The sequence below is a fragment of the Haliotis asinina genome, chromosome 7, assembly GCF_037392515.1.
Source record: "Haliotis asinina isolate JCU_RB_2024 chromosome 7, JCU_Hal_asi_v2, whole genome shotgun sequence".
Taxonomy (NCBI): domain Eukaryota; kingdom Metazoa; phylum Mollusca; class Gastropoda; order Lepetellida; family Haliotidae; genus Haliotis; species Haliotis asinina.
Window position 1 is genome coordinate 50,168,884 of NC_090286.1, and position 9,927 is coordinate 50,178,810.

Here is a 9,927-nt window from a genome sequence, read left to right on the forward strand (position 1 = left end):
ACATTGATAAACATTTTTATACATATATTTTAAACAAATAAACATATTTACATAAAAATTGAATTCATCACATATACACACTGCTGGAAGGTGAGACGGCGTTCTCAATGATGAGGGCACATCTCAACGACTTGGAAGAACACTGTCTCTGCCACTTCAGTCATGGTGTGCGACTCTGCGACGGTACTCGTCACAGGAGGAGGTGCTCGATCAGCCTTGAATACCCCGTAGTCTCCTCCATTCCGAGGCTAGGATTACGAAACCGCTAGTCTGGGTGCTCGCATCAACCATTCTCACACTTGCACATCTTGGACACTTCCCTTTGAGTATCACCCTCTCGCTTCCCAACTCGTCCTTGGAGTCGCTCGCCTTTCTCTTCTCGCTCCTCGAACTATAGGACGTCACGTTGGTAGTACCACGCCCTACTGACAAAGATGCGTCGCAGTTTCTGGCGTTATGTCCAGACACACCGCACTTGTAACACTTGGCTCCGGCATCGCCATCAACACTATGAGTCGTCGTTGTGACGGCAGGGTCGGCGTCAGGTATCCCTTCTACGCCAGCGTCAGTAACACGTAAAGGTCCTTCTGTGCGAGTAGTGCCCCCGTCTGTTGCAATGGGTACAGAGCAGGGGACATTGCTTCCCCCAATGTTTAGCGTACCTGCATCTGTTCCCACGTGTTCTCCGGGACTCTCTCTGAGCTTGGTGAGGGCAGTAACCCTGTTGGTGTTGCTAGACATTTTGTTGTTCAAGTGCTGGTTACAAAGACAATGGTGAGAGAAAGCAAGGAAAGTTTGACCGCACTGGTCGTTTGCCGTAAGCCGGGTTAGTGGGGAGTGGTCAGGTGTCTGGTCATATGTGCTAGCCATGTCCGAGGGGGAGGTCCTTGATGACACAACACCGACCAATCAATCGCCATACTGCGGGTTATTCCCACTCCACCCACACCTATGTTAATTAATCCTATCTATTTAGAGACTGGCCAGCCACGGTGTAGGGGTGACAAGTTCCCTGTGAAATTATATCCACGAAACTTTGGCCCTTAAATTGGGGATATTTGAAAGTGAACACAAATTATACCTACAACGTGACTATTAGTGTACTGTATATAAGAATTCATTCTCAAGTTTGATGAGATATCCTGTAAAACTGTAACAGGTGAGATCAATGGTAAATGTTAATCTAATGAACAGCGTGAACAGGTGAACATCTCAGCATTTTTGTATGAGTGCCTTGACTCAACATCTGTTGTTTTATGGGATATCACGTTTGACTGGTTCACTAACTCCATACGTTAGAACTGGCGACATGGGAAGACCCTCATACGATCACACGCAAGGAGGGACCTTGTCGGTACAATAGCGTCATACTCCCGTCTTTCACTACGTCACATGACCGAGTGTTTAATCATCGATTAAAACGTCACAGACCCGTATGAGAGAGAGAGAGAACTTGCTTATTGTATTCTCACCCAACATATTTACATATATATAAGCAACGTTGCCTTGGTAAAATCCATTGGCCACCATAAGAAAGGCTATCTATGAGAGAATTTTAAACAGTATGTATGAAGAGACCCTTGATGACAAGAGCAATCAATCAAGAACCATACTTGAGTTTTTAATCAATCTTTATAGCCGGTAGGCGTCATCGTAAAAGTGCAAAAACCAAATTCCCTCACAATGGTCTGTATATCACCTTTACCACTAGTACGTAACACCGTAGCATGCCATCTGTAGGTAACACAAGCTTGCAGTCACACACTGAGAGTCTGTGTTCGATGGCTGATGCCCTGAGGCTAATGCCTTACAGTCCACTTGACACAAAAGCGAAGTGATAAATTGCAATCCAGCTCGAAAACAAATAAACATATAATACTCAATGAAACGCTTTTGACAATCAAGATATCAGACCAACTCTGTGAGGATTTTGCAGAATCTATGTACTTCAAATAAGAAAATCCAACTGGCTGTCTCTTCCTCTGCACTCCTCCCTCGTAACAATTAGAAGGCTGAGTCATTATTTCAATTATAGTTTGTTGAACAACTTTTTTCATTTTAGGAACAAGCTCTACAAAGACATCAAAGTTTGCCTGATGTGATTATTCATCAGTCCGCTATTGAGCCAAGTGGACTGTAGCCATATTGGAAACGTGAACGTCAACCTCCACACCACGGTGTAATTAAGTGTGTGTTTCTTTCTGGTCTCTAAAGATACAGCTACCGTAACAGTTGATTCTGCTATTTACCAGGATGTAAGTCGGACCATTCTGCCATTACATTAACTTTTTCTTCTGATACTGAGTCAAGAGGAAAGGGCTACTGGACATTTAACACTTCACTTCTACCCTATCAAGAATACGTTATTATAGTAAAAAATGAAATTGAGGCAACGACTACGAGTCAATACGCTACTCATTCTGAAATCTGCAAGACTGACGACATAGATAAATAATTAAAGACAGATGAAAGCCAATTCCTATAAAATTTGTCAATGAATGTTAGAGGCAAAACTACTTCTTACAGGTCTTTTTTCAAACAAGAAAGAAAGGAACAAACTTTGGAATTAGCATCCAAAATATATGACCTAGAAGATACAATACGTAGCAACTAGCAAAACATTGATGAAAACCTCTTTTGCGGACTTATCAAAATATAACTAAGAATTTGAAAAAGTAAAGTAAACAGGAAATTAAAGGATGGCAAATTAGAAATAGGATTCAAATGTGGAAGGTATAAATAGTTCTGTAATTTAGAGAACAGAAACTATGTTAGTTAGTCATTTACCTGCTTTATGTCTGAAGCAGGGTAAATCATTACTGATGGAATATATATACTAGTAACCAAAAGGCCTTCTATCTTCTATCAGGATTTCTTTTCTGAACAAGAATGTATAGATGAACATGAAGGTGCACAGATTCTTTCAGATTTGAACACCCCTATATTTCCAAATGCTTTTAAAGAATGAATCAAAAAGGAGTATTAATGCCAGTGAAATTGAAGCAATTAAATCAATGACAAATAATAATAGTCCGGCGTTGATGGTACATGAAAATCAAACAGGCTTTATCCCTGGAAGATGAATCAGTGGAAATATAAGACTGTATTATGATATCATGTTTGAAACTAGAAAACAAAATAAGAATGGTCTTTTACTATTATTATTTGACTTTGAAAAAGCTTTCGACACAGTTTCAAAGTTTCAAATGCATCTGTATTAAAGTTTTCACACAAATTGGATTTGGTCCATACACGCTGAAATGGATAATTTTTATCTATCTTAACGGAAAATGCTACCTCATGCTTTGTTTGAGGATGTGGGCAGGAGGACCTCATCTCGCCATATTTATTTTTGTTCGTAGCTGAGATCCTGGGTACCATGATTCGTGAAAACGTACGTACTAAGGGTATTATTTTGAATTGTAAGGGATGCTACTCGGTCACTATGCTGATGACACCCAGTTTTTTTCTGGAAGGCTCCGATGTAAGTCTGAACGTCGTTGTGGATACGGGTTCTCTATTCTATCGCATGTCAGGATTAAATATAAACAAAGACAAGACAAAAACTCTGTGGCTTGTTGCAATGGCTAACAGTGAAGATGTAATATGTAGTGAATATTGCCACGAAGGAAACTTGAAGGTTTCCAGCATTGTTCTAAATGCTGATTTGAATGACTTGTGGGTTATTAAAAGGCTAAAAGTAATATTAAACATTCGTGGGAAATGGCGAGAAAGGGACTTGACTGTTCCTGGGAAGAAAATTGTTATTAAAACCTTGGCCGTATCTACTTAAAGACACATTTTTACATCGCTTCCTAATCCTCCCAAAAGTTTTATGGAGGATATTGGGGAAATGTTTTTCACTTTTATCTGGAGTGGTAGCCTGGCAAGAACAAGAGGATGAATATGAAAAAGGATTGCAGGGAAGGATGAATTAGGATGATTGATATAAAATCCTTTCTTACTGCATTGAATTATCCACTATTAGGATTTACAGTGGACGTTGTCAAAACCGGCGTCTGTCCACTCAGGCCAGTTGTCATCACTGGCATAAAATCTCAGTGGCTTGTACATTTTTCATCAGCTCTACATTCCGGCACATTGTTTAAACCGAATTATTTTTTCAGCCCAATGAGTGCCGGTTTAGACAGCTTGCACTGTATCTTAACAAGGACCTTAATAACGCCTGTAATGTTCCTGTTTATTTACCTCTAAGAAACTGGCTCAAACACTGATCATTTTGCACGGAAGACAACTCATAGTGGGTTGATGTTCTTCTATCATGGAAGAGACACAGAAGCTAATTTATACCTGATCAAAATGATCTGTCTAAAATGCACTCTGAGCCCGTCTGGTTTAATCACCACAGGTGAAGGCCGGGTAGAATAGGCCTTCAGCAATCCATGCTTCCCATAAAAGGCGACTATGCTTGTAAGAGGCGACTAACGGGATCGGGTGGTCAGGATCGCTGACTTGAATGACACATGTCATGGGTTCCCAATTGCGCATATCGATGCTCATGTTGTTGATCACTAGATTGTCTGGTCCAGACTCGATTATTCATATAGCTGGAATATTGCTGAGTGCGGCGTAAAGCTAAACCCACTCTGCTGTCTACTTTCATTTATTGAGTTCAAGAACAGACACCCAGTGAGAGGAACATTTTCAGATTACAATAAAGTTTTGAAAACTATCCCTTCTTCACGGAGAGTTACAGTTAACAATTCTATTAATGAGAACCAAAATCTGGGTATTGACGATGCTGTGTGTGACCTTATGCCTTTAAAAGGTTGTAGATTGTTCTATGACAGATTGATTCAAACTTGTGAGTTACCTGATGTGTGTAACAAGTGGGAAAGTATGACTCAGATCACATTACCATGGTGCTCTGTATTCTCAAACTACAGAAAATGTAGTCAGTATGTTAAGTTGTTGGATTTCCAATACAGATTCATCCACAAGATTCTATACACTAAAATTGAATGGTGGAAAATGAAAAGTAAAAGACCGGGATTCCGACGGTCTTTGTAGGGACGACCGCGAGCAGCATTATGTCGCTCTAAGGCAACAGCCTGGGGTTGAGCTGGAAGTCTGCTCACCTCTTTCAGGTATACGTGTTTGCCGTGTCTTGTGTCACTAAAGAAGTTTGAAGTTAGCTATGCCTTCGTCTTCGTCAACGTACACTCAATCTTAATCCCAAGCTGATTCGACACTCGACCATATACCGCGTTGACATAATTCACGCTGTTTTGACGTGTCTTCCGCAGATAAACACCACCCAGACGTCGCGACGGTATATCTGTAGCGGTAACACTTCAGACACCCATATCCTAGACAGCTTAAAGCAACATTGCTGGTTGTTGAATTAACAACACATCAATAATACTAACATATTTAATCATACTTATTTATCATAACCATTTCTAATGGAGCACAGTGACCTGAAACTTTACCCGCCTGCATCCCTTTCGTCAGTTTTTCGGAGATGACCGGCCACGCCATATTGGGGACTCTGCCTACCCGGTATAAAATCTCGTTCCCTTCCCACTGCCCCAAGGCTGTCGAGCTGCAGGTAATAAGGGTTCCTGCCGCTGTGGGTAAGGGACAGCTGGTATTTTACCCTTGGGGGCAAAGATACCCCTGTGTGAATGAGTCCAGCAGGTGCGTAAATTGTACTCCCAGGGGGTACCCTGCACCGATTCAAGCCCTGGAAGTCTACAAATGAAGATTTACCAACCAAAATTAGTGTCGACTCTGCGGGCATCGCGGATTATTGTTGCGCTTGGCTGGCTTCTCCTAGGCAAACAGCGAACACAACAAGGATTAGCACTGGTTTAAACATTTAATGGAATAAGAATATACGAAATGTTTCAAGCAAATATAAAGCATACAACGAGCATGACCAACGTGTGTAAAATGTATAAAGCAATAAGTTGCGCAATAAGTTGCGCAATAGGACGGAACACAGGAAACGAGACTGTTGGGAAATCAGAGTTTTAACTTGGGTTTTCCGGGAAACCGAAACATACTAGTAGCTATTGCAGCTGTTTGTTATGCACTATTCACCCTGTTATTAATCTTAAGCTCTATGCTGGAAACAGCATGCCTCCGAAAAAAAGTTAACAGATTATAAAATTATTTAATACTAATAACAATTAGGTAGGAACACAGACAAACGACAATACACAGCTAACGGCAAGCGGAGACGACGTCCAGAAGGCAAAGATTCAAATTTATTATGTAGGCAATGGTCGGACTCATTCACATTTTTTTTCACCTTTTTAAGTACTTGCCGTTCGAAAAATACACTAAGAGGTTCTAATGGAATTCCAGATATTTTGCTGGCCGTATTAACAATTTTGAAAAGTTTGTTTTTGTTTTGCGTCGACAGGCTTCCATAACAGCATATAAAGTTATAAGTTAAAATACTTTGGATAAAGGTTTGGTAAAAGACTCGCATTAGAGTTTTGTCGATGGAAAACTTCCTCAACTGACGTAAGAAATACAGCCGCTGTTGTCCATTTTTGTAAATACGATTGGTGTTTTCCGTAAAAGATAATTTTGAGTCAGTTACTGTGACAAGATATTTGTAGCTGTCCACAATTTCAATTTCTTCACCATTAATAAAAAGCGGCGTTAAACTTGCTTTTTTTTCCTTCTGAAATCAATAATCATTTCTTTTGTTTTATTAGTGTTTAAAACCATATAGTTTTCTTGACAGCAATTTATAAAGTTTAAAATTTCATGCCGTTAGAAGGTTTAATGAACGTAAAATAAGACATAGTGCTGCATCATCTGCAAACTTGACTGTAAAACACACACACACGCACACGCACACGCACACGCACACTCGATATTCAAAATTGCTACCATCTTTATGATGGGTGTTAGGCAGATGAGTGATCTCCCTTATATTTTGTTTGCATGTGTGTGGATGGTGTGTGCAAGAGTGTATATGTGTTTGTTGTCTGTTTTTCCGTCATGTTCAATATTAATATATTAATTATATTATATTAATTATAATTTATATTTTCACGGTCTGTGTTGCTGCAGATTTTAAATGTAGCGTCTCTCATAACCCTTATGGTGGCTTATACATTTTAACTCTTCATATACTAGTATTGTATTTTAAATTCTGTAAATGTAGTTGGTGAGACGAAATATTTTTTTCACCCTCTCCCTTTGATCTCATGTTATTTACCGACACTATTGTCATGCTAAACAAACACTCTCGGGCAGTGTTTGCCCTGAACCCTAAAAATCTGCTGGTCCTAAGGTCCTAGAACCATAAATATACTACCGACAAGAAATAAGGGAACTAATGAAATAATAGCGAATTTGAAACTGCTTTAAAAATCCACTAAATCAATTTCAGGCGTCAAGTTCAATATCTGGTGTGCCCACCATGTTGGGCAACACATTCACGGCACCTCGATGGCATGCTGTTAATCAATTTCCGGATGGTTGCCCGTGGTATTACCCGCCATTCCTCTTGGAGAGCTGCACCAAGCTGGGCCAGGTTGGCGGGTCCTGGGTCCCTGGAGTACACCCTTCGACCAAGAACGTCCCCGAGATGTTCAATTGGGGACAGGTCTGGGGACTTAGAGGGCCAGTCCAATGTCTGGATACCTTCTTGTCGGAGATAAGCGGAGACAATTCGGGCCCGATGTGGTCTGGCATTATCATCTTGGAATACAAAATTTCGGCAGATAACTCTAGCCAATGGAGCCACAACAGGACGCAATATTTGGTCAACGTATCGCTGACCAGTCATGGCTCCGTTAATGATGACCGAATCTGATCGTCTGTCATGTGTAATCCCACCCCAAACCATGACACTACCATCTCCATATCGATCATGGTCAAGAATTGCTGCTCTGGCATATCGCTCCCCGTTCCGACGCCAACAACGTTTTCTGCCATCTGTGAATCGTAGGCAAAACTTTGACTCATCAGAGAACATGGTGTAACGCCAGTGGCGCATAGCCCGTCCCTGATGCTGCCTAGCCCATGCCAATCTTTGGCGCTTATGGTGAGCTGAAAGGGTGACACCCTTAAAAGGCCGTCTTGCTTTCAGACGAGCTTGATAGAGTCGGTTTTTAACGGTTGAGGTTGAAATGCGTCTTCCAGTGAGTGTGCGGAATTCTCTATTGATGGCAGGGGCCGATTTAAACCTATCGCGTAGAGCAATTAACGTAATGAGACGATCCTGTCGTGGTGTCGTTGATTTTGGTCTACCACGTCCAGGTCTCGTTGCAACCCCACCCGTTTGACGGTACTTATCCCACAGGCGTGAAATTACACTTTTTGATTTACCCATCTGCCGGGCAACTTCACATAATGATGTCCCCCTCTCTATCATCCCCACAATTCTCCATTTTGTTGCTTCACCGAGATACTGCCTCGGAGGCATTTCTGTCAGTCAGTGTCAATCTCTATTGCATTAGTGATTGCGACTTCTCCAGTACATTTACAGGAGTTAACTTTTGTATGCACGTGTAGCACGTGCTGGGCATGCATTATGCGAAATTCTATTGTCATTGGATGTTGCGTTTGGGAGATACGCCACGATAACGGACCCTGTCACAGTCAAAGTCATCTACATTCAATTTCTTGGTTCCCTTATTTTCTGTCGGTAGTATAGCTGTGGTTCCTGATCAGAATGCGTAGGACCTATATTGTAACATCGAAATTATGCTAATAATAATTCAGGTTGAAAAAGCTGTCGGCGATATAAGGCCTACCAAAGAAATTTTTCCAACGTTCCACAGTAGGAAAGCTTCCTTTGGTAGCTAGGCCTGGATGAGGACCCGCAGAAAATAGGCGCTGTGTCTGAGTGGTTTTCAGTCAGGTTCGGGCCTGAGGACCAACGTTGATTTCGAACGCAGCTCTCGGGATGGAGGTCATTTCCGAGGTCATAATATTGCGTCACTTTGCAAATATGTGCTTCCACCACACCACTACTGCTGGAATACTGCTAAAAGCGGCGTAACACCACAAATACTCAGTCTGAGACTTTGTGATATGAAATTCATAATGCAATCATTTTGCGTAAATTGTCTTATTTCAAACCAATATTACAAGGTAAAATGCTGAAATAATGATTGGTCTAGTGAGTGAGGGGTGGTTGTTCAGTAGACTAACGCTTTGTCCCTGAATATATATATATACATATATAATCTTGCTAGTAACAAAGAAACCCTTGTAAATTGAAAGGTTGTGAGATTCTTGGATCTGAGGAAGTCTAGCATTCCAGGGAGTTCGCGGCAGTGTAGGAGAAAGTCCGAAATCCGCCGATAAGTTTCGCTCGTGAGCCTCGTTCGAGGTCGTTAGGCCGAGGACGGATTTCACGAGCGAAACTAATAGACGGATTGAGGACTTTCTCCAACTTAAAACAAAGTCAACTAATCTTCACTGAGCGTGCTCTGACTTGGTAAGGCTCCTCCGAAAGCAACATTAAAGCGCAATGCACCCACAAGTTGCGCGCTCCACGAGATCAACTAATCTACGAGGTTTTCATATAAAAATGAAGAAGTGTTCTGTACATGGCTTACTTAGAGTTCAGTTGTTCTTGTTGGCTGTTTGCCAGAAAAGTAGATGACATCGTTCGAAGTAAAAGAATTCAGACAGCAACAACAAGCATCAAGTTAACACAGGGTTAACCGCCTTCGGAGAAGAGATTCCTTAAAGACGCCCGTACATCCGTTCAGTTGTAATTCTTGAATCAGTTAAAACCCTGAAACCTGAGTTTGTTATGTTTCCTGGAATTGTTTGTGACAAGGTACACCGATGGACGTCAGTTGTTATGAAAATGTTTATTTGATTAAAGTCCTTTCTCGTACATGTATTGTCCACGATTTCAACGATTCATCGGGTTTGTTTTGTCGCAAATGGATTGTACTAGGTATTCTGGGTAGCTTTCTAGTC